The following is a 26,437-nucleotide window of genomic DNA, read 5'->3' as shown; positions in this document are numbered from 1 at the left end:
GGCAATGAGATGACTGAGCAGCATATGCGCCTTCAAGCATATGTTGACCGCAGTGGTCCAGAAGCAGGGACATGCAAGCATCGCTTGTCACGACTGAAAAATCTGTTCATTTCTTAATTCTTCAAATTACAACAAATAAACAAATATTCAGTATTCAGCCAATATTTCAAATATTCGAACCCCTTTATGAAATACTTTTGATAGACTTAAGGCCGAAGCGTTAACAGTCACTTAGTTAGCCTAGTTAGTTATAGTAGCTAGCCGATAGTTGATGCTAGTAAGTTGTGCCAGCCACAATAGTTTTGTTTTCTTTAGTAACATTTTTTTCTTACAAACAGATAAACATTGTTAACAACATAGGTAAATAAATATTAGCTAATATTCAACAATTATGTCTCAAATACTTGTGGCACAAATATTACAATCTACAACTATTCAAGACGCAATTTTGGAAAAACAAATGGACTACCCTGCTGACAAGACCAGCACAGACCAGTATGAAGTCAGCATGCTGGTCTAAGCTGGTTTATGCTGGTTTAGCTGGTCATCCAGAATGGTCATGTTGGTTGACCAGCATACCAGCATCCAAACAAAACACAACATATCGTTGTTGTCAGAAGAAAACCTCTCCAAAATGGTAACTTTACAGGAGAAGGAAAAAACATACTTTACTTTTAATGTAAGTCAATGGAACCAGACTTTTTTCTAAGTTTCCGTTTTTTTGGTCCGTTCGGCATGAAATTTACACACAATGTAAAGGCCAACAGGTATTTTCAAATTAAGTCAAAAACTGAAAAACAACAAAAATTGAGATACAAGGTTTTCTTACGACAGCAGCGATATGCTGGTGTCCAACTATGCTGGTATATGCTATTTTAACAGGGTATAGACTATTAATAAACAATATTTATAAATATCAATATCAGTTAATGACAATAAGCCTTGCCCAACAGATAAGGGCAAGAGTGGTCCACTACTCCACTGCAACATTGGAATGAGGCCTCAGCCTGCTCCAGACACTAAAAGTTTCGCCCTATATCACATCTGAAATCCACTGATTGCTCCTCTCCACAGATGACTGTTTGACTGGGCGGCTCTGTCTTTAGTGGTAATTTTATTGAAAGCATCTCATATAAAAAAAAAAGATTAGTTACTCTGGAAGTTCAGTTGCATTATCGCCAAACTGATGGGAGTGTTCTGAACATAGAAGATATGAATTGGCCAAGACTGGAAGTGCTCTGGTAGTCAAACATGGGCAGGGTTACAAACTGTATAGATGCAGTCCAGGAGTACTTAGCAAACATGGACTTATGTAATCGGTTCTTTTACTTTTTTTTTTTTTCCTCAGAATACTGTGAACACATCCAGAGGGCTCTGGAATTGTACTCCAAAGCAGGCTTACAGACCAAAGTCTCACCCTCTTGTGAATGTGTGCGAGAGAGAGAGAGAGAGAGAGAGAGAGAGAGAAAGAAACTACGAACACTTAGATCCTGCTCAGATTTGTGAGGGGAGAATTTGTCATGCACAGCTTTTCTGTAACTCTATAGCACACTGTTCTGCCATTACATTTTAATGTGTGAATACCATTATTCAAACATTAAAATATCAATTACCGATACTGAGTAATTACCGGAGTTAATTGCGATCACAGCTTGCTCAGAGACGTATCTGATTTCAGCTGCGCATTTGAAATATGAGTCATCCTTTGAAAAGACAGATCAGTCGCACTCAATCACACTGGCTTTCTGCAGTGTGACTTGAGTAATGTGCGCTATTTCCTTGCATTAAAAGTGCAGAATGTAATGCAAATGAAAATCTCTATTAACATTAAGTGCTGACTGAAAATCTGTCATAGGGACGTGCCGTATTGGTAAAAAGATCTTTAGGGGGCAAAAAGACTAAATTCATTGTATGGAATGAGATAAAAAAAAAAGGTCAAAATGTCAATTAAGGTTTACCATTAAATTGTCTGGGTGAGGGTTGCTTCGATGTCTTCTAAAAAAGGGGACCTAATCCACATTCAGACGCATTTTAGAGAAAATGTAATTACTCAGAAATGTTTTGAGATTTCCATTACTAAATGCTGCTTCATCTATAATCTGTTTACTATGCATCACGAGACCACTCAAATATTCACAAGCTAACTGTAATCAATCCTATGGCGATCCTATGTAACACAACCGCTCCTGGCCTTCATACTGAATTGAATATGTGGATTAAGGTTTGGCCTCATTTATGACCTTTTGTGTTTTTCCCAGACAGATCAGGGTGGCAGAGCACAAGTGCAAGGATGAAAATGTTTCAGGTCGCGACCTCTGAGACCACACAGCCCTAAAAGAACCCTGAAACACAGTCCGATCAATAGTGCTGGTGTCTCATTCTTTATGAGTACAGTACAGCTCAGAAATGGTACAGCGAAAACAAAAAAACAAAAAACAAAAGCAAACAACATTTTTCATAGAATGTATTCGAAAAAGGGAACAAACGTATCTAAAATTAGCTATTTTAAAGTTGCACTCTGTAAGATTTTCTTCAAAGTTCTTCAGACTGCGTCATACTTATTTACATATGAATGTCAATTACACAGGCTGGAAAAGAAGGTCCAGCTTGATGTTTAGGTCTCAAAATTAATATTATACTGATGATGATATGATGACATAAGTATAAGTCATTTGCATCCTTAGAAGACAAGTCCTTCAAATTTTGACTGAGTTTTCTTTCAGTACTCTCAACACTCCCACAAAATCAGATTCATCCACTCAGAACAACAACCGATGTTAGTGTTTCCACCAGAGAGGTCCCAAAATCCCCAAACTTACATAGTGTAGCTTTAAATAAAATGTACTTAACTAGTTAATACTGTTGTTTTGTTCCGGGGGCATTAAAAATACATTTTTCATTTTAGTTCATTCTGAATAGAAATGGTTCCATTTTGTTTCTGATTTAGTGTTTTGGACCTGCCTCTCCAGCTGGTAACTGGCTAGAATAATAAATGCTCTTCTGATATAGCATATAGTGCATACTGATATTAGGCCTCTTAAAATACCAGCACCAAAACAGTCACCATTTACTCTTATAATAAAAGATTAATCAGAATAAAACAATGTTTTAACTAGTTAACCACATTTTAAAGTTGCCACTTTGGGAACTGTTGAAAGTGATTTTGTTCTTGTTTTCAATTACGTTCTTCGAAAACTATCAGTGTGCTTGTTTCGGTTTTCGCTTTGCTTGTCTGTTAACCAACTCTCCATGAGATCCATGACAAATAGACATGGAAATTTGACATTTTTTTCATGTCAAGAAGTCACACTTTCTTCTTCAGTTTCAATAATAGATTTCATTATCTCAGCAAGCATAATTTTTCTGTGCCTAATAACACTGAAAAGTACCCCATCATCCTAATGAAGTGGAATGTGACAGGGTGAAATATTTCAGGATAAAAAAAATCCCTGTTATCACTTCTATTAGACCTTCTAATGTTAGTTTTTCAACAGTAAATTATATATATTTTTCTTTGAATATTGCAAAAAAAAATCACAAACTGTTTTCTCTGTCTATTTTGTGTGACGGGGTGGAGGTGTTATGTTTGACAGACCCAGTCGAGGACAGAGAATACAACAAATTATGAAAGCTCAAAAAAACTGCAGAATTTCCCAACTATGAAGGCATAAATGATGTCATCATTTTACACTACAACATCTAAGATGAAACTTGATAGGAACACGTAAAAATAGCTGTAATCCTCTGTAAAAAATCTCTGTACAAAAACAACCTTTTTCACTTTTTTCACTTTCACCTTTTTTTACACACCATGTTAATGAACTTTAAATAAACAGATTCAAGCTTGAAAAACACATATTGGCAGATTGTTTCGCAGACACATGGCATTAAATGCTATTAAATGTACTCAAACAGCACTCTTCTTATGGAATCACTAATTCCTAGTAGCAACAATAAAAGTAGATTTCCATTTACCACCCCTCCTAAATTTCCATCTGCCCTCATTACTAAAGGTACTCATAATCCACACACGGTGCGGTATCATATAAAGGGAAACTAACGTGAGAAGCCAAATCAAATCTAGAAGGTCAGAGTCCAAGTCATGAGAAAACAGGATCAAATGCCAACACAGTCATTCAGTCCAGTTGTGCAATCACATGCAACACACTGCCCACACACCATATCTTCAAAGAGGAATGATCATTTGAGCTAGAAAGTTCTGCCGGCGCAATAAAACCCTCAAGTCCCAAGACATTCCAAGCAGTAAAAGCTAATCAAGTCAGTAAAACTGCAGTCCAAGAGCAATTTCATAAACAACACTAAAGCAGCACCATGTTCTGATTTCAATATTATGATGAACACTCAGCTAGTTCACTGAGTTTGTATTGCACTGCTATGGGGGTAGGTTGCTTTGTTTTATCAGCTGAAGTGTGAGGACTTCCACGTGAAGCCCTGGCTGTTGGTATTCAGCAGCCATACACTGCAGTCAGACCAAAGGCATTCTGTAGCATAATAACAGAGTGCTACAAACTGTGAATTCAAGGCGGCTAATCGTTCCCAAGAAGGATTCAATGTGTCTGCAGGCTGTTATCTTATTGACTGAGCCCATTTTCTCTACAAAGCCGCTCCATATGTTTTCCACAGCCCTTCCCAAACACCATTAAAGCTACGTCTTGCGCAATATGTGTGTCTCATACCTCTGGATTGTTATATATGCACTAATTAAAAAGAAAGTAGCCGCTATGGTGAAACAAACTGAAGTCTTTTTTTGTAATAGTTTCGACACTGAAGGTTACTGTCTATCCAAATGTTGTGACAAACTATGTAGCACACCAGTAAAACCCAACTTAGAAGAGACTACAAAATATCATTACTAACAAAATGCCAGACGTTCTTTACTTCGGACAAATATTTTTGATGAATGAGCCAATGGAAATGGTTTAAAATGCACTGATAAAATGGATTAAAATCTTGTTAAATTAACACACCTTTGTATGCAAAAGTTTGAACACCCCTGGTTAAACTTTTGTTTTATTTTTTCCAACATGTTGAATTCAGCAAACAAACAGTAACTGTGCATTAAAATGAAGTGTGTTCTCTGTAGAGGATGTGTAACTTAACTTTTACTTAGAAAATAAACAAAACATGTAATTTGACCAGAAGTGCCCAAACTTTTGCATAAGACTGAACATTAAAGTTAAGAACAATTTTCATCTATACAATTTAGAGAATTTGAGGTTTACTTATGACAGCAAAACTATATAGTGTGCCATGTTTCTTGCTGCTATATTTCATTTAATATTAAAGGAAATATCTACTGCACCTAGTGTCACTTTTAATATTATCTGGAATTGGCTCCATTATTTTTCCAAAATTAATCATTTCCATTCATACCAATTGGTACCACAGTTGGCCTTTATAGTTTGTTTAAGCCTACTTTATCTTGCCTTTCTGTGGAAACATCTTCATGACTAAAATCTTCATGCTTTAATATTTTCCTTTTCCAGCACACATTTATAAACAGCTCAGGGTTGCCATGTATTCATAACCTTGTTCCCCCTAAGTATCATCTGGACAGCTAAAACGAAACTCTATCTGACCCAACTGTATGTGTGTGTGCGCGTGTGTGAGCTTCCGTAACAGAACCCGTTCATCGTGTGGCTTTAAAGAAGAATATGTGAGTGGAGATAAGACCAGAACTGAAGTGCTTTATTACCCTTTACTGATATACAGAGGAGGAGGGGGTAGAGGAAAATTAGAGAAGAAAGAGAGAAAGGAGAAGAGAGAGGAAATAAATAAATAAATAAATAAAGAAAGAAAGAAAGACGCAGAGAAAAAAGAAAGCAGAGATAGAGACGAGAGAGAAAGAGGGAGGAAGGACGGGGGAGAGAGGTGAGGAAAAAGAAAGATGGATAGGGAGCAGAGTGAAGGAGAAAAGAGAAAGAGGGAGCAGAGATAAAGAGAAAAGAGAAAAAGAAGGAAAGAGAGAGAGAAAGTGAGGGAGAACAAGAAAGAGGAAGTAAAGAGAATGAGAAAAGAGAGAAAGAGAAGGAGTAGAGAGAGAGAGAGAGAAAGAGAGTGAAAGGAAATAGAGAGAGAACAGAGATACAGAGAAAAGAAAGAGACAGCAGAGACAGGGAGGAGAGAATAAAGAAGGGGAGAGAAAAGATATAGTGAGAGCTGAGAAAACAGAGAGATGGAACAGAGACAAAGAGAGAGGGGCCAGAGAGAGAGAAGAGAAGAAAGAAAGAGAGAGAAAAGAGAAAGAGATGAAGCAGAGAAAGGTAAGAGAAAGAAAGAAAAACAAAAAGAGAGGGAGAAAAAGATAGAAAGAGAAGCTGTAAAAAAAAGCAGACAAAGAAGGAGACAGCAGAGATAGAAAATAATGAGACAAAGAGGGAGAGAAAGAAAGCAGAGACAGAAGCGGGTGAGAGTGGGGGAGGATCTCTGGTCTGGGGGAGTCTGTGTGTGGCGCCTCTCTGTAAGAGAGAGCATTCTGAAAGTGGTCAGGCAGACTGACAGGTGTGACTGCTGTAGCATATGAGTAATGGTTTACTGCAGAGACCTGGGGGGACATGGAGGGCCACTGATCCCTAATGAGAGTTCAACCATATGGCAGCGTGCTGTGTGCTGTCGCTGCAGGAGAGTCTATATAATTACAAGCACTTTATGTAAAATAACACAGCCATTTCTTAAATGTGAAAGTGACGTTGGCCTAAATACTCCTGGGAACACTACGAGACAATTATAGCATACTGGACCAGCGCAAAAACTAAAATAAATAAAAAGTAAACAGTTCCTGCACAATAAAATACTTCTGAAAACAAAATCTGGGCTGTACATGTAATAAAGTACTTACAAGTATTTATCTGAAAGAAAGTGCCATCTCTTAAAAATGTAAAACTACATTATTTTATGGAATCTACAAAATGCATTTTCCTGACTTCTTAGTAGACATAAAGTAACATTTTATAAAATAAAAGTTTTCAGCAATTCGTAAATGTTCACATTGGTTTAATGAAATCAAACAAACTACACAGATACCAGGTCTGACACCTACAATAACCAAATCTAATGTTGAACAAGATGTAACTGTTTCAAAGGAAGCACACTGGTCATATTTACTGGATTTGGGTGGTGCTGCAGTAAAACCACAGTACAAGTGGGTTAATAAACATACACTAATGGTTTCTGGTTTTCATCCAAGCTCTTTTTTTTTCCCAGGGTTGCACAGCACACCTTAGCTGTCCTGTAAATGATTATGAGGGTGACTCATTTGAAGCCCAAATCGGCATTCAGCCGATGAAGCAAAGGCACTGGAGATCTGTGGTTTCTCTACAGCAGGGTGAAAAACCACATGACTGGGAAGAAATTCATTCTATAGCCAGATAATGACCCCAAGCACACTGCTGAGATCAAGACATACTTGACAAACAAAGAAGCTGCCAGTGTTCTCAGAGCAATGGACTGGCCACCCCAGAGCCCAGACCTCAACATCACTGAATGTGTCTGGGATTACTTAAATGGTCTGGGCACACTTTGGAGATTGTTACTGTCCTCAAGCACTACCAGAAGTGGGAAAACTGGTCACAACCTCAAATGCTGCACTGCACCATATGCCACACTTATTAGTTACTATTAACAAACATATTAGCAACATCTTAGCAACCGCCTGTCACAGCAATGGTTTTGTCAAGCCAACTTAATGTTTGTTTACAAATTTCCCCTCCTAATTCCAGTTTGGTGGTGCCCTGATTCAAGGTAAATACTACCTAAAGAAAACCAAGGCTATGCCCCCATCTCTTATGACGGTCAACTGTAAATCATCTCACCTTATAAACCTGTGTTTTTTAGCTCACATTTGGATTTGATATATACTTTAGGAGAATCCATTAGTAAACAGCAGTTCCTCGCTATTGCATTGATTTGTCTTATTGTGTTTCCCTCTTCACTCTCAATGTAATAAAAATGCACCGCTATGGCCAGACAGTGACCTCTACACTGTGTGTAGTGGAAAGAGCACTCATTCAGAGCTAGTGTCCCTGAGAGGCCCTCCAGAAAACCTTGACTGAGACACGAAACAACTCGCAATCTGTTATTTACAAGGAGAGTTGCTTGCCACATAGTGAATCCAAACACAGCTGTCCTCAGAACCTCCCTAATAAAAATATTACAGTATTTATTTGATACTAAAGGCTGATGAAAGTTAAACACAACTCCACTTTGGCTACAGCAAGGCTTTGTTTTGCTGGAAAGCAGTGGTTAGAGTAAATGGCAACAGAGAGCCACTCAAATCAAAACAAAGGATGAGCGTGGCAGTTACGCAACTGTAAGATTATGGGGCATTAGACTAATCTGCTCCTCACTGCTGAGAATTCACAGCAGACTGAGCATGAGCAGTCAGCCACAACCTGCACTCACTCCAATAAATAAAGAGATAAAACACTCAACACAGCCACTTTACTCAGTCCTTCCTCTATATCAGTTTTTTGTCTCACTATCTTCCATGCCACACTGCTCTGTGGTGAGGGAAGAAGTACAAATCCATCACTTCTGCTGGAGAACAAAATAGCTTGATGTAATCTTCCTTGTGGAAAGAAAAGAGTTTGTGCTTAAATATAAGGAAAGAAGTAAATGCTTTAAACGTTACACTACAACCACACTTGGAAATGACGTTACGGCAAATAAGTTGTTTTCCATTCAGAATGAGGTGGCTGAAATTCCTCAACAATTACACTCCGCAAAACCATCAGATCCAGTAAATCAGGTCACCGTACAGCTGTTGAGAGACAAAACTGAAACACTATGTGAGTCAAAATCAGCTATTTGCATCAGCTACACTGATCGCATCGGATTTGCAATCAAGTACTGAACATGATCATTTGTCTCTGTAAGCCCATTCTTGCCCTGATGTGACCAGACAGAGGGGCTCTCAGGCACACCTTAAGGTGACTAATCTTAGGGTTTAATAGGAATAGGTCAAAGAGTAAATGAGGTCTCATCTTTCATTTGAAGTCAGCTGCTCAGACTAATGAGAGACTGAAGTGGAGATTATCCAAAAGCCCACCAGGACATTCAACAGTAAATGTAATGCCAAGTGCAGCACATGATGTTCCTGTTTGAGATAAATTTTTGGTGAACACTACTCTGGCAACAGCTCAAATGTTACATGTAAAGTTATTTAAAATTAAAATTATCACAACCAAATCAAGAATAAGAACAGGTGGAGAGACACTGCTAAGTAAGGATTACAACAGCATGACGCTTAGACTTCATTTGAGCAAAGTCACCTGCCAGACAGCTGTTGCATTTATTTTTGTGCTTTGTCCTGTCTTTTTCAAGCCAACTTAACTCTGCCTAGATCATACTCTGGTATCAGACATGGGCATCCTTATGAGGCAGGGTGACAGATATTAGATTATTGGGAGAGATTTTAATAAATCTGCAGCAAGATTGAGCTCTGGGGCTTCTCTTTAATAGCACAGAGCACACATGTTGAGAAATAAAGCGCTGACAGAGAGCCCCATGTGTCTGCCACTGTCTGATCCCATAGTGCTGGAGGTGTGTGTGTGTATGCATGCCCTCTGGCTGCAGTTCCAGCTGCCTGGCACGTCTCTCTGACCCAGTTTCAGGGTCGCTGTGTGCTGCTAGGCAGGCACTCGGCCCTCCGCAACATACCCACCCTCCCTCCCTGCAACCCCCCCCCGAGTTTCTTCTCCACATGTCCGCGAGCACTGATAACAGCTGGAAAAAGAAACGTGGCGCTACCCAAAACACGAAGCGTCGGCGTGGAGCCGGTGGCTGCGGCCATTTGGGAGGCGGTGCTATTTCTGCTATAGGCAAGATAACAGAACATGCTGAGAATGACAATTGTGAGCCATAACACTACTCCGGAGAGATCGTTTGCAGTTTACTGCCATTCAGACACGTCTGCTTCCTGAAGTTATCTTGCTTTCGCTCCACAGGTTTAGGGACATGCCTGCTGTCAGAAAAAAGGGCACACTGGTTTTCATGTTCAGACACTGTCGGTTGAGCAACTACATGTAACAAATGTGCCTATGGCAGCAATGCAAGACAATAAGTATCAGGTTATACTAAACCAGACAGATCAGGCAAAGTCAAACAGTCTGCTGGGGCAATAAGGGAAGCGTGGGGAAGAGTTCAAACTGGAGCCAATAAACACGGCCGACCTAATGCCCCAAGTTCAAAGAGTTTTAGTAGGGGAGATTTCTCTCAGCAGCTGTGGCCTTTAAAGTGGAAGCTCAATATCAAACGTGAGCAAGAACGAAGCCAAATATTACAGTCACGGATATTTAGTGGAGATGGAGCAGGCTAGCTGCTAAGAGCCTCCTTTGTCACATAGAGGAAATGTAACACTGATAGCGTGGGTGGTAAACGGCTGGAAAACTTCTCCTTTTACATCTAATGTGGAAGGCACTGTATATTTGAAATGTTTTGCAACATTGGCTTTTTTTAGGCTAATTTGATGTGGAATTCTTGCTTCCACAATACAATTTGCAAAAGTTTAGTGTGCATTCTTCAACCACCTCAGCCTCCTTTCTGTTGTCAGAACGATTTGACTGCAAGGACCCATATATAGTCTCATAGCTACATGAATTACATATTAGTTTTAAAAGTCACCAAATAATTTATAGTAGTTACAATATAGTAAGAATAAGCCTACGGTTTAAAGGGTTAAAAAGTGACAAAAAAAAAACAAATAATGAAAACAAATTCCTTGAACTAACTTAGTAACTTTACACTGTTGTAAAATGGTCTGGATTATGGCTTATCGCCCAACTCTCCACGCTGTTCAGATGTGAGCAACAGCTTCTGGCGCCAAAACTGGGTGACCATATAAGGTGCTTCCTTCCTGTGCAAGTGTTGTGTTAATGCCAGGCACATTTAAAAAGCTGAATGAGTGCCAAGGGAAAGCAGGAAATCGCGCGTATATCTTGGAGATAAGAAATGGTCGGCATCTTAGGTACACAGAGTACAAAGAGCTGCTGTCACGGCTGTTTCCTGTGTATGCTCTCTAATAGCCTTATCTCCCATTGTCAACGGGATATTATCGCTGAAGGCCTCTGTGAGCAGCCTGTGTCTTTGTGTCCATGTCACACTTACATACGGTTCAATAGGTCAAGACCTGCTTTCATGGGACTCTGACTGGACTTACTGTGCAACTGTTGGGATTATTTCATCAATGCCCAGAATTAATGGCTCCCCTGATCAAGACATAAAACTTGTCTCTTTTGTGCATCTTCACTAAGTGTTCCAACTATTCTGGAGAGCACAGGGTATTAAACAGAGACAACAAGAGATCTGCGTTTTAATTCCATTCATGAATTATGAAATGCTATTGAGCTAGAAAAAAAAACATTCAGTGTGCAACATTATCCAAACCAGAACTGATATTAACATAACTGATATCCCAAAAATCACTGTAGCTTTGCACTGGCAGCAAACTTGTGTGACTGGCCAAAAGTATGAAAGCAAGCTGTGATTTTTTTTTTTCTTTGTAAAGCTTAGAAAATCTTTTCAATTAAGTCAACTTACTACTATCATCTTGCAAGCCAGACTTCTGCTTATTGTTCGGTGCGTTTTGTCACATAACAGTCAAGAACTGTCTACTTTGACAGGTTAGAGTGACATGCAACATGACCTGTTATTTTTCTCAAATCAGGGCTATAACGAAAAACCACAGTGAAACACACCAGTGTGCATCTACAAACATGAGAAGACACTTTTCTTACGTGCTTCCTCATCTTTCTTAAGCTGGAATAAATTTGATTCATGGTATGCTTTAAAACCTTATCAGTCTTTTGAAGATATTTCACACTGCAAGTCTCTTTGTTATCATGGCGCATAAGTGCAGGCAACTACCAGCAACAGCTGCCTAAATTGAAATCTCTGGACCCTAAACCTGTGGCTTTAGGTCTCATGGTCTTTGGACCTACCTTCTGAAGTTTACTCAAGTGCTCAATATAATTAACTGTGTATTAGTGTGTATTATTCTTTGTATATTAATTTAACTTTTTAACTTTATTTATTATTTTTTGAAACTCTTCTCAATTCATTTATGTCACAACGCATTTTGTTAAGAATTTTGAGTAACTCCACAAGCTGGCTGAAGCCTGCATCTCTAGATGCCTATCTGGAGTTTTACAAAAAGTCTGAATTATCCCCCCTTATGGCCTAGAGTAATGGCAGAATTATACAGACCTACAGCCCTTTGGACTCTTTTTGTAATACTCATTTTAAGACCACATGTTTGCAAGTCCAGAGAAGACAGGATATCTAAGATTGGGCAAGAGTGCTTCCCATTAGACTGATCAAACCCACTACACAGAGGGGCGTTCACACAGACATGAGGCTAGTCATCCAGAATGGAACTGACAAAATCCTGATAGTTATGGCCAGCTTAGTTTACTATAGATATCAGACACTCCGTGTACGTGTGGATGGAGCATCTGAGGCTGACAGTAATTTACCAATGACCAACACGATATGGTGAAATTTAGTTCAACCAAAGAAGTTTTCCTAAAATATTCAGTGATATGCAGTTATATGCTCTAACCTCCAACAGATTATAAAAGAAAATCCTTCATGTGCTTTGTTCAAATTCCCTTGTTCATGTTAATGAACATATTACTGTTTCTTACCCGATAAAAAAATCATATTTATTTTAAAAAAGTACAGTACTGTGAAAAAGTATTTGCTTCCTCCTGTATTCTTTTATGTGTGACACATGAACTGTTTCAGATCTTCAAACTACATTTTATTTAAGACAAAGACATCCTGAGTGAACAAAAATACAGTTTTTAAATGATCATTTCATTTATTGAAGGAAAAAAGCCATCCAGCATCAACTTGCCATGTGTGAAAAAGTAACTGTGCCCTTATCAATCATCCAATTAACATTTTTTTTGTTGATAACTGGGATTAATTAAACTAGATACACTCAGGCATGAATACTGCCAGTCCTGATGAATTAAATACAACCTTTCCAGCAATATTAAGTTGGCTAAAAATTCTCAACAAGCAGCACACTATTCTGGAATAGATGAGAAATGAAGTTATCAGAATATATCAGTCTGAAAACTGTTACAAAGCTATTTCTAAGGCTCTGGGGCTCCAGCTAACCAAAGTTATAACCTTTAACTCCAAATGGAGAAAACTTGGAACAGTGGTAAAGCTTCCCAGAAGTGACCAGCCTAACAGAATTCCTCTAGGAGCACAGCAACAACTCATCCAGGAAGTCACAAAACAACCCAGATAAACATCTAAAGAACTGCAGGCCCCACTTGCTTGCCTCAGATAAGGTCAGTGTTCATGATTCCATCATTAGAAAAAGACTGAGAAAATAGTACCCATGGGAGGAGCTGACAGGTGAAAACCTCATCTATTCAAGAGGAACATAAAAGCTCATCTCACATTTACCAAAAAACACTGTCAAAAAAGCCTTTTTGGAATAAAATTCTGTGGACTGATGAATTAAAAGTGGAACCTTTTGGAACACAGGGGTCCTGTTAGATTTGGCATAAAGCTAACACAGCATTCCACAATAAGAACATCATACCAACAGCCAAAGATGATGTTGGTATTGTGATGCTGTGGGGATGCTTTGCTGCTTCAGAGCCTGAGCAACTTGAAATGACTGACGGAACCATAAATGCTACTCTACCAGAAAATCCTGCAGAATAATGTCTGGTCACCACTCCATGATTGGAAGAAATATTTTTTTCTGGCCCTAAATATGGACAGATCCTTCTTCAAAAAGAGTACATAACTCTCTACAATATGAACAGAGTCCATGTAATAAAGGATCTAGGACAGATTTCACACTGACTATGCCATGCAATAAAATGATTTCCTCTGCATCTTGAGCATATCAGCCTGAGGCAAAAAGACGACAGATGAAACCAATCATCGCTCATCATAAAGACAAGGACCCTTTGTGTCCATTTTGGATGCAAACCCTTGGCTGCCTAACCATCACTCTGACTACTGTGTGCCACATGGCCAGCCCCCAGCAAGTCCGCCCTCCAGCCACACGATCGATAATTGCTTGCAGGTTCCGCTCTGAAAGCCACATTCATCATCGTCCTCATTACAGTGAGTCAGCAGCACAGAGTGCTAGTTGCGCTGCCGTTTGAAAACACAGGGTTTGTGGGTAAGACTGAAACATCTATCAGATGTGTGTTTGCGTATGGTCTCGAGCACAACAGGGGCTGAACCTTGAAGATCATAATGGAATATGCTAGAGCTTTCTCAAGTTCACCAAAAGGCACAATGCTTTACAACTTTTTTACTTGTAGGCCTGTGTCTTATTTAAAGTTGTACTGTAGCTAAAGCACAATGTGGAATCCAGAGGTGGAAAAAATACAGAGAAACAGTTTTCAGGCATACCTGTGTTGTCCAAAAGATGACGTTCTTTCTTTACCAGCCAACATTTATAAAAATGTGAAGAATCTTCAGGGCCTTCTGTGATTTCTGTGAAAAAAAATACGTTTGTAAATTTTACTTCTTTTTTATGTTATACAATCATAATGCTTGTTCTTTTAAACTCTTTCAAACTTTAGTAATATTCTTATTTCATTGGTAATTATTTTTTTGGGTTAAATGCCCAATGTGAAATTATCCACTCGTGGTTTTTGTCTCCGTAATGTCTAGGTAGACACAACCAAGCAAGCTCTTCCACTGATTAGGCTTTTAGGAGCTGAACTGAAGGTCTAACATGTCAGATTAATCACCAATATTATTAGGAACAGACCATTTTTGGGACCATTTTGTTTGTAAGAAAAAACATCACTCTAGGTCTTCTAGTCCTTGATGCATCACTTACTGTGAGTACAAGTGGTACGTAACTAGGGTTGCCACCTTAGTGCTCTAAAATTCCTGGACACTCGATCAGAGGCTTGATGTTTTTGATAAATTCAGCAGATGGGTAGCTATGCTCTAAGGCAAACAGAAGTCAGTTCAGCTACAGAATCTAATCTTCTTAGTTATTGTGTTGCAGTGCTGCCCAGTGCCTAAACATGTCACCATCAGTGCACCTTCCCAAACACTTGTCCCTCCGTTGAGGGAAATCTAAAATCATCACACCCATTTTTGGAATACAAATGGTTAGACTGGATAAAAAGAAGCAAAAAAAAAGAAGCAAGTTCATAATAAATACTAACATATGAAAATGCTTGGATTCCAGGAATGGAATTAATTTTTTCCTGGACAGGCAACCAAAACCTGGAAAATCCAGGGAAATCCTGAACATGTGGCAACCTTATACGTAGCTAACGTCAGTCAGATGGAAAACCGCGGTGGCAGCTCTGTGCCAAGACTCTGGAGGAATTACTGTAAAACTGCTACGAGGTAAATCATATGTCAATATGCGTCTTACAAGCTTCAAATAAAACTGCCAAAAACGTTTATGCGAATCGCTGTTAGCTTAGTGCAAAATTAGCATTATCAGAGAAGTTTTATTTTTTCTTTCCTTTAAGACAGCATTAAGGCCCAACTCTAACAGCCACGGCTCACCACTAATATAAAACTCACCAGCAAACTGGAACAGGACTTTGAACAGCAAGCTCCAGGCAAAAACCACACACACTCCAGCGTGGGTCACTGAGCTCCTTTTAAAATCGTAATGCAGTAGTAGGTGGCTGCACTACTTGCGCCCTATGAAAAGATAATCGTCTTGTGTCAGCTGTAATGTGGTCCGACATTGTCACCAGCACAGTGTGACCCCTGGTAACAGCAGGATGGCCCGTCAGCTCTGAGCTTGGAACATTTCATTCTGGCTGTCCCACATCACTACCGCATCGTTACACCACCACAATGACGAAAAACATTTAAAGAAAGCTTCACCCTTAAAATCAGGTCAGTAAATTAATCTGAGATTGCACTGGTTACTAGCCTGTCAGTCATTACCAACAACTGTATTATTGGTCTTGTCTCGGTGGCCCAGCCCTGCGCTAAAAGCTTAAACAGTGTATTATTCCTGCATTTCATTGCCAGGGCTAAATCTTCGCTGGAGCAGGACAGATGTTCATTGTCATGATGAGGATAAACAAAGGCTGTTATCCTGTTGCATCTATGGTCTCTTTGGTGCAAAGCGGAGGCGTGTAAGGCACGTTTCTGTGTCCCATTCTGACCTCTCAGGCACTAACAACACCCGTGTAAAGCACCGAGCCCATAGACGTCTGGCTGATGAATAAGTCAGTATTGAGAAATTAAAAATAGATAAGTTCACTGGGAGTTTACTAGGCTTTCAAGTCAGTAGGGAAGATTGTTTCGATATTCGGGTTTCTCAACCGTTCTCCCTAGGGCAAAGATAACTTGCAAAATATATAAGGATAGCATTTGAATCTTTATAAAAAAAACTAACAAATATTGCTGAGTGCTCACTATCAGTCTAAGCACTTCTAACCACGTTCTGCACTATCTAATCTGAAGGCCGCACTTAGAGAGCCACTTTTGTTTGGTTTTATGAGGTAGATTCCTACTGTTCTTCAGCTTCCATCCTAAAAAGTAGGGTTTACAAACAATACAAAATAATAACAGTGCATATCTAAAGGTATAAGAACTTCTGTAGGAGATTTAAATGTTTTTTTTAGGTAGGAGGTTCTTGCATTTAGGGATTTAATTATGCAGTGTACAGTACTGTGCAAAAGTCTTACGCAGTCACAGAAATTGTTAAAAACTATTCTCGGTAGTAAATGTGTTTCTGCCAGTAATATATAACATTAGAATAAATACAAATAAACATAACTAAACAATAAAAAAAGGAATGTTTTGGTACAATAAAAGAAAACAGATTTGGTTCCTGACCAAACTCAAGGATTCCAAGGACTTGTTAAATTCCATCAGCAGCACCTGATTTAATTTAATAAAGAATCGATTAGCTGAAGCAGATGCTAAATTCAATTCAATTTAATTCAATTTAACATTAATTATATAGCACTTTTACAATGGGTGTTGTAAAAAATCCAAGGTTTCTTAGGTACCAAGACTCAAAAGGGGAACCCATTCTCCTCTGGTTGACACCGGATAACAAAACAATAACACAAGAGCAATATATAATACAACAAGAGCAATATGGTAAGTGTAAATACTAGATAGACTGATGCATAGAATTACAATGTATTGTTTATTTATTTATTTGCATTTACTCTGATATATTATTTAACTGTTAAAAGCCTACTGTCCAGACAAATGGCTTTGCATATCCTTTTCTAAGATGCCTAAGACGCAGGACTGCAGGTGTTTCAGCAAATCAATTGCTGGAGCTCCTGTTAAACTACTACTGCTTGTAGCTCTGATCTCCAATTTTATAACATAATTCCACACTGAAAAAACACACACAATGTCCTGAACTTTTACTAGCTGCTCAGTATGTAACAGAGGTGTTTATGGGGTTGTCCGTGTGTCCCAAGGCGACTGTGATGCTGGCACTGAGCCACACTGCCCTCTCAGGCCTCACACAGGCTTCACTCAGTTTGATTACGGAGGAGTAGACGAAGCTATCAGATAACCCACTCTGGACTCCCTCACTGGCTGCTGATACCGCAAGCCTGCTGCCATTAGCAAGTGGGGATTACACAGCCATTCTGCCATTTCATTGCACTGCTGGACAATAGCTAGATTCCCACATGAAGGCGCACTATAGTTGCTAGAAGTCTCAAATTGATGATGATGCAGGTGAATTTTGAACTTTAGCAAATTGATGTACTGCTTTTATTGAGATATAATTAAACTGAATTGTTTTGAGGTCATTCTTTTAAAGTGCAAACTTACTGAAATTGTCCAAACTGACAGAATTTAACAGTTTTATTCAGGCTAAGCCTGCATAGATCTTTCTTTTTTGAGATGTTCTGTCCAGTAAAAAAAAAAGTACTGAAAAAAAGTTCTGTTCCTAAGTACCTCTGGGGCATCTGAGCTTAAGCCAAAATGCTAATTCCCTGTCAAATTTAAATTTGAACCAGCGACCCTACAGTTGCTAGCCTGTTTCGGCTGCTCCAAAACATATGAATACACTATTCATAACATTCTCTAATAGACAACTTATGAAATATATATTTGCATAGTAGTGCTCCAGAATCTTAATATTTTATAACACTAAGCCGAAACACATCCTAATTAACTCTATCCATGGCTTTGCTGGTTGCTACTGTGCAGTTGTTTTAATATGGAGCCTCATTTGCGCTGGGAAAAAACCTCTTATGCCCTCATTGACCCAAATGTGTTGCTTGTTGCTCATGAGTAAAGAAAGGGTTAATGTCTCCCTTTCATTCCTTCCCAACCCACACATGCATCTCTGTGGCTGAGCATGAACAGACAGCGACAATTCTGGGCGACTGACCTCCGCTCAAAGTAATTGTGGGTCGAAGTAAAACGGGTGGGTGGTTTGACTTGAGACCTGCAGAAGAGACTCTCTTGCAGTTTTTAAGGCTGAACGACTTTCATCTGGTGTAATAGAGTTTGGGAGCAATCCTGTACCCAGTTGATCAAACACATAAGTAGCAGTCTCTGTCGTCCAGGCTTAGCATAAGCTTCTCAGGATTATAGTCTAAATGTTGGAGAGGGGTCATTTAACTCTGTCTCCCTTTTTGAGGCAGTTATTGCTGAACGGCGGGAGAATCTTTCACACTCCTTTAAGAACAGGCAGACGCATCTGCTCGCATATCCGCTCTAAGCTGGGAAAGCGTTGCAAGAACATGACAACAAGCACAATGCATACAACTAACGAACGACTTCACAACAAGCCTATGCAAAAGGAAAATAAGCTTGAGTGAGCTACACTTTGACTTTGACTGCAACACTAATGAACGATTTGCCTCTAAAGAGACTAAACTTTTTTAAAGTAGAATTCCATGTGAAATCTTTGACCTGGGTTTTTTTTCAGGTGAAGGTCTGCACAGTTTATCATTTGCTAATTGTTACTTTGTCACAACAGTTAGTTACAAATACACAGTCTGACTGGGTGAAAAATCTTCTACCCTTGTTGTCAGAGAAGGTTTACTGTTTCTGAGAATTAAAAATGCATCTGTAATTTGTGGCTAATTTTTAATTAATATTATTGTCATGGTTCTGTTTAAACTCTGCAAGTACTGCATACTCTTTTTGCTAAGTTTTGGTTGTAAACAAAATGATTAAAATCTTGCCATGCACAAAGGAAAATTGTCCAGTCAAGACTTTTTACCCCTGTTATCTAGGTAGATACAGCCAAGCAACCTGTCTCAGTGGTTAAGTCTTCAGGAGCTGGACTGAAGGACTTGCGTGTTAGATTAACTGCCAACATAATTGTCTGGAATGACTGGAATCAGCCAGTCACGATTTGATTTCCCACAGCCGGTACGAATTTCACGAGGGAAAAAGTCACTCTAGGCCTTCTGTAAGTCCTAAATACAACATTAAGCAGAAATTAGCACTACTGTAGAGGTTTTAGGCCAGGTTTTGATGTTTATGGACTGAAAGCCCAGCTCTAACAGTCATGGTGCACCAGAGTTTTCACCACACCTGTATCATTCCACTGATTACTCTCAGTCAATGGAACTACTTTTTTGGACAGTAAAATTGTCCTATATTATATATATATGTTCTTTGGGTGTTGGAATGAATCAAGGCATTAACATGTTCCAACAAATGTAAATCAATTTAGTTAAAAATACGAAGCTTTGCATGGACTCTTAATGTGATGGGCGGGGGGAGCAAAGAACTGCCAGGGCTGGATGTTGTAGCAGGTTAGTGAGAGCTAAATTAAGCCAGCTAACGGTATGAGCTGTGATTTAGACTGAGGGTCATTTTCCCTCCTGTATTCTGTTTGCTGTGCCAAGTTCTACGTAAAGATGCATTATGGACAAAAATTGAGTTGCAAATTGAGTTTCCACTGAGAACCCCCTCACATTACAATTGTATGAAATATGATATTTTTTTTACCGTATTATGCAGCTTTACTCACTAATAGCATCTAACTTTCTGACCAGTGCTGCTCCAACGCTGGCCTTCTAGGTGTTCTACACACAAGATGAGCATTCTGACCATTGCATTACTCCCCGACCAAACATCTCAGCTGTCCTCTCACCCCAAGGCCTTCTCTGCCGGTGGCCTCAGTTGGTGTGGGCTTCAACGCTCTACGTGGTCTGCAAGGTCACATGGTATAATTTACAGCTAACCAGGAAGAGTTGCCTCATTTCCCTGAATTTCTCATATGATGTGTTAAATTTGGGGGAGTAGGTCTTACAAAACTTTGGCCTTATTTAACACTAGCTTGCATCTACACTGGAATGTGTAAGTACATTTAGATGTAACTGTAAATATTTGGTTGGGTTTGTCTCACATGCTGAATGTATTAAGTATGTAAAAGCTGAGGGAGACACAGGCTCTCTTTCTTTGAAGGTGAAGGGGATTAGTGGAAATACGGCTGATGCTTCTGAGCAGAAATAGCAACAGAGGACCATTTTACCTTGTTGATTTATGATGACGTTCGGTGGAAATATGTTCTGTAAGGTTTCAGGGGACATGCTACAGTCTGGGACATCACAACCTGCAAATACAAAAAGCATTTGCTTTAGGGAAATCACAGTAAACTGGCCACAACAAAAAATGCTCTCCCTGCTCTTATATCCCTTCTGTTCATAAACTAGGCCTTTTGTGAGGCATTTAATTGCTCTCTAAGACATAAAACAACATTCAGCATTTAATACAAAGCAAGCACCATTTTGTAGGAGTAAAAAAGACTTCTAAGCAAAAACTGTTTGCTTTCACCCAAAAAAGAAAGAAAAATTAGATGTGGAGTATTTCACTACCTGCATGACCAAAGCAGCACTGCTTGGGAATGATTTGGTGGTGTCTGGGACAAAAGGCTGTTAAACTGCTGCTGTGTGGGTCTGTCGCATGTGTTTTCACCATGTTTCATTCCAAAGGCCAAATTAGTTTTGCACTGTCTCAACACTAAAGGGGCTTTTGGAGTCCTGTGTTAAAAGCTGGTCCTCTTAGTGTGGAAGCTGCACACTTCTGCCTTGTATGGCTAAACTAAAACACAAAAAATATACAAACCTCAATTCCAAAAAGTTGGAAATTGAGACACAGAAAGCATCATTTGTAAATTCACTTTGACCTGTATTTAAACAAAAATCAAAAGATATTTCAATGTTTTACCTATATTTTTTATAAATATGTGCTCATTCTGAAATTGATGCCTGCAACACATTCCAAAAGGGTTGGCACAGGACTAAGACTAGGAATGTTGTGAAATGTTCATAATGTTGAACAAAGGATACAATCATGCTTGGGTATAAAAGGAGCCTTCAGGAAAGGCCTGGTCATTTAGGTCAGATATTATGCTATCACTAAAAGATTCAGGTAATTTGGAGAAATCTCTCTTTGAAAAGGGCAAGGCCAAAAACCACAATAGAATGCCCACAACTGCGAGAACCAAAACAGCATTAAAAACTGTCACGCCTCTGAATGTTGTTGGCTCAAGTAAATCTGAAAAGCTCTGATGCACGGTGAAAACACGTATTGTGGTCTGACAAGTCAACCTTTCAGAACGTTTATGAAATGGCTGTGTTCTCTGGGCCAAAGAAGAAAAGCACCAGTCTGACTGTTACCAGCATAAAGTTCAAAAGCCAGGGTCTGTCATGGTATGGGGAGATATTATTGGGTAACTTGCACATCTATGAAGGCACCATTAATGCTAAAAGGTATATACATATTTTGGAGCAACATAATGCTGACATCTAGCATAATTACTTCGCCAAGCCAACGCCAAGCCACACTTACACATGTTATAACACCACACCTGCATAATCAGACAGTGCAGGCATTAGACTGGCCTGTCTGGAGTCCAGACCTTTTTGCCATTGAAAACATGTTGAAAACATACAACAACCAAAGTTTCAAACAGTTATACAGCTGAAGACTTGTACAACCGAAGAATGGGGAACAAATTTAAAATCTACCTTTAAAAACTGGATCAGCAGGTGTCTTTAGTCCCCAAACGATTATTAAGCGTTGTTAAAAGGAAAGATGAGCTTTTTATGAAGGTAAGGCAGACTTCAAATTTGGAATGATTGTGTATTTACAAAAAACAAAGTTTATAAAGTGTGTTTTCTGTTTTTATAAGCAGTTAAACTTTATTGGAATTATGATTTGTCTTCTACAGGGCATTCTTGACTCACACAATTCTAGTCCAGATTCCAGAAACATGAAGCTCATTGGATCCAATGGATTCTAATGTAGAAAACGATCTTTATCTGTTTCACATATCGTTAACCGTCTAGATAAGCACAAGATTGACATCCATTAAGACAAACACAGCTTTATGTTTCCAAACAGGCACTGAATGGGCATTCATGAGCAGAGAGGCTTCAAAAACAGGAGCGGCTCATCGTCCATTCTCCATGCAAAAGTGAACAGAGCCATGAAACGGAAATGGCCACATGCATGCCTGGTTGCTTTGGCGAGTTCCTGATAGCATCAGACAAAGTTTAGTCAGGGTTTCTGAGGGGGATTTTGCACACACAAAAGAACCATAGATGCAGACTCACATCTGTGAAGGGGAGTGGGCATTTTTCACGAAAGTATATAACAAAACTGCCTTTCCCAAGAACTTACCAAGAACATTCGAAAAGATTTTTCAGACAAAAAGGAAAACACATGGGTCATATGGTGTTCGGTGGGGTGAAAAGTATCTAAGCTCTTTTTGGCCAGAGAAACAGAACCCTCCACATTAGGAATCTGACATAGAGACAATGTCCAATGACCTTGTCTCTGCACACCACAGACAATTAGCAGCCCCGCTAACCTTAATTACTGCTAATCACTTCACCTCTGACCCCTGTAATTGCTTCCTATCAGTGTCCATTGCTGACACACAATAAAATGCTTGACACAGTGAAGCAGTGAGGGGTGAAATGCTTTATTGACCCACTGCTGCAGACCAAACAGCACTAACACTATACTCTCATACAGACTGACTCAATTGACTTTTGTGAACACTGTAGGCAATACTTTGTATTCTTTTGTGTTGAGTTTGAACAGTGCCGAACTGATAATGTAGTCCATGTATGTAACCTGCTGTAAGTGCAAAAAGAAATGAAGCTAAGGGGCAGGGAATGTTTAACCATTGAGAAAAATGAATAACTAAATGGAGGCGCCTTCTCCCAGACCATGTACAGGACTGTGGTTCTCACGCTTATTCGCCGGCAGGGTTAAAATGCATGGTTAGCTTTAGTATTATATGGGGAAATCATTACCTCTTAGTACAGTAAAGGCAATGGAAAAACAGCTGATATAGTAGCAGCAGAAAACACTAGTTAAGTTACACTGAACACATTAACCAATGTGAAGTCAAGGAGAAACATACTATTATCATTACTGTAAGAGCCAGTATTGAAGAGATGTTAATGAGGTGTGAATATCATCATGAATGTTCTTACAATATAAGGCTGTGAAATGAAGAAATACATCATATCTCTTGTCAAGAGCAAAGGCCAGCCTTAGTTAAAGTTCTTTAGTTAAGTGTTTTAGACCAAATACCTTCTTGAGACTGTTGTCTTTACATTTATATTTTTTCCATTGCCTGTGCTGTGAGTTGCAATGTCAGCATTTAAGGCTCAAGAGATGTTTTCCATTATTAAACAGCAGCTTATAGAATCATTAGACAGGGCTAATGCGATGCTCATTACATATTAACAGCAGTCAGGGTAGATATGAGTTAAACTGTCTCATGGTTCCTTTGGTCTAGCTTTCTATCCTGACTTTTTCATGGCTGTACAGTGGAGCATATACTCCAAACATTTACAGGTCAAGCAGTCTTTTTGAAGTCTTGATGACCAGAGCTCAAAGATTACCCAAGCCAAATTGCAATAGAGCATGTGCATACGCAGTTGGACTGGACCATTACTTTCTGAGAAACTAAATAAATAAAAACAAAAACGATTTTAGAAAACTGTTAAGAATTACTCAATTCAAACTGTAGTATAGTGCACTCTAGGTCTGTGCTAGAAATAAAATTCTCTTATTTGCATAACCATGTAGAAAATAACTGTGGTAAACTGTTAAGCCATTTAGGGGGATATCGGGGGGATATTATTTTTTCTTTGCTTTACCTTTTATTCCTATCCCTGAAATAGTAAGCAATGGTAAGCAAACAAAGTGAAAAAGTGTTTGAGTTAAAGTTTAATCTCTGTAAAATACAAAAACATAATAGTACAGTTCAGTAAAAGATGAGTCTGAGGATGTCCTAAAACACCTTACCATAGGTGGCTTTTTGTATAGGCATGCACAATGTGTTCAACTGGTGCAGCTCAACAGTTCTTCCAAAAAGTGGTCCACAGGGCCCCCAGACAGTTCAACATTTTGTTTTAACCCAACTTGCAACACATAGGGATAAAGAAAAAGTGTGGATTGCACGGCATTGAAAACCACTGTTCTACAACAATGTCATCTATGTTAGTTTCAGTAGGTAACCCAACAGTTTAAAGTTCAATTACTATGGACACATCTCACTTAGAAAAAGAAGCAAACAAATGAAAGGTTATTAAGGGAATCAAAAGTGGTCCTAATGTAGCATCACTGCAAAAAACACTCATTGGCACCTTTCTTTTTAAGGTTACATGTGCATACCCACCTGTTCCTTGATCGATTGTAAAAATAAAAAAAAAATAAGCCAAAGAAAAATAAGCCAAAGATGAGATTTTAAAGGGGCATCCTAAGAACTGCAGTACAAATATATTTTTGTTCCTCAAACCAAACCATTTAGTCCATGAATCGTTTAAGATCCACCATTCTAGACAATGGAGTATATACACACACCTGTACTGGCCCAATAGAGAAAAGAGAAAAGAGAAAAAAAAACAAAAAAACAAAAAAAAAAAACTCAGAAAAAGACAAAGATAATATTTTAGAAGGCCCAATTCTCTCTCGTTTTGCCCCTCTGTTATTTGTCATGGTTGACTGTGAGTCCCCTCCACATCCTGCTCCCTTTGGCAGAATGAGGAGGAATCCTGACGTCGCTCTAATTAAACAGGGGGGACTTGGGGGTGGGGGGTGGTGTTATTTTTAGTAGGGGTGGCCTTGATACAGCTGCACTCTTTTATTTGGAGTGTAGGAACCCCTCGTTAGGTGCCCTGGCTGTGGTGCGCTTGCACAAAGCACGGCCTGTCTTTGCGGACGGCACACTGCACAATGAAACCCAGCAGCTCCAGGCGCGCTGCCCGAGCCACTGAAGTGGTTTCAGACGAGCCTGGAGACTCCTAAAAATATATCCTCCCCCTCTCATTCTCTCTCTCTGTCTTTCTTTCTTCCCTTTTTGCATACCGCTGCTTCCTTCTTGTCTTCTTTCTCCTTCCTTTTTCTACCTCTTCTCTTTCCCCCTTTCCTTCCCTCTTTTGGATTCCACTTACATAATAAGATGAGGCATGGACTGCTCACGGCACGAATGGAGCAGATGGACAGGGCAGTGTGTGAGGGTAGTATGAGTGGCCAGTGCGTCAGTTGCATGTCACACCCAGCCTGACATCAGGCTACATTGAGACTGAGCTATTTAGACACCTCTCTCTCTCTGTATAGCTTGCTGGCTGTGCTATATGTTAGTGAGTATTGCACACATATGGAAATGGAGAGATGTCCCTGCCTGCCAGCACGCATTCTGCATTCCTATAGTTTGGCATGATTCTACACTTCCACACGTGCTCAAGTTCAGAGCCACGTGCAAGCAACTTCATAGCTTTCAAATAATTAGTAGGAAGATGTATAAGAGCACCACTTCAGAAAGGGTTTATGAATGGTTAAAAATTTGTATTTTATTGTTTTTATCATTAGTTTATTGGTTATTAATTAGGTCATAAACACTACATACAACACACACATAAAAAGGTTAACAGTGACCTGTTTGCTACTGAAAAATGAACGTACACTCATTTATACTGTTAAACTGCAGATCTGGCTGGTTATGTATCTTTCTTTGCATTCTCCACCAGTCAGCATTATACCTGTTCCTATTCCTATTGCCTATTCCGATATAACTTCTGCCCTTTTAATGAATGTGTTATAACTTTATTTGTTTATATATTGACACTTTTGATGTTTTGGTGATTTAATTAATATCTTAATAACATTAAAAAAATGATTTTAACTATTCATGAACCCTTTTTAAGGGTAGTCTTATTGTAAAGTGGTACCAAAATAAGAAATGTTAAACGTATCTGGAATGATGGAGCCATAGTTGATTCTAAAATAACTGAGAAAAGTTAAATAAAATTGAGAATGAAGATAACAAAAATATCCAGAAGCAAATGACTGTAAATTAAACATGGTGAACAAAACATCTGAAAGCAGAGTTTGATGTCTATTTTATAAGAGTTCTGATTTTGAAATGTGATTCTGCATTATTAAATAGTAGTGTATTTTAGGCCTCAAGATCAAACACATTTTC

At 39.1% G+C, this 26,437-nt stretch overlaps 1 long non-coding RNA gene across 6 annotated transcripts in view; it reads right to left on the bottom strand.

The window, feature by feature from the left end:
• LOC118825682 overlaps positions 1-26,437 on the bottom strand; it is a 112,354-nt gene that overhangs the window by 16,113 nt on the left and 69,804 nt on the right. For 5 of the 6 annotated variants that reach the window (XR_005008682.1, XR_005008686.1, XR_005008685.1 and 2 more), the window contains 2 exons: positions 20,462-20,542; positions 14,410-14,493 (listed from right to left, as the gene is read on the bottom strand). This is a non-coding gene — a long non-coding RNA (uncharacterized LOC118825682). Of the gene's footprint in view, positions 1-14,409; positions 14,494-19,979; positions 20,139-20,461; positions 20,543-26,437 lie in introns of all 6 variants that reach the window. The other variant, XR_005008683.1, reaches the window with a different exon arrangement.

Source organism: Colossoma macropomum, unplaced genomic scaffold, assembly GCF_904425465.1.
Source record: "Colossoma macropomum unplaced genomic scaffold, Colossoma_macropomum, whole genome shotgun sequence".
In the NCBI taxonomy this organism is placed as follows: Eukaryota; Metazoa; Chordata; class Actinopteri; order Characiformes; family Serrasalmidae; genus Colossoma; species Colossoma macropomum.
Note: the sequence above shows the minus strand (reverse complement) of the source record. Positions and strands in the feature narration are given on the sequence as shown.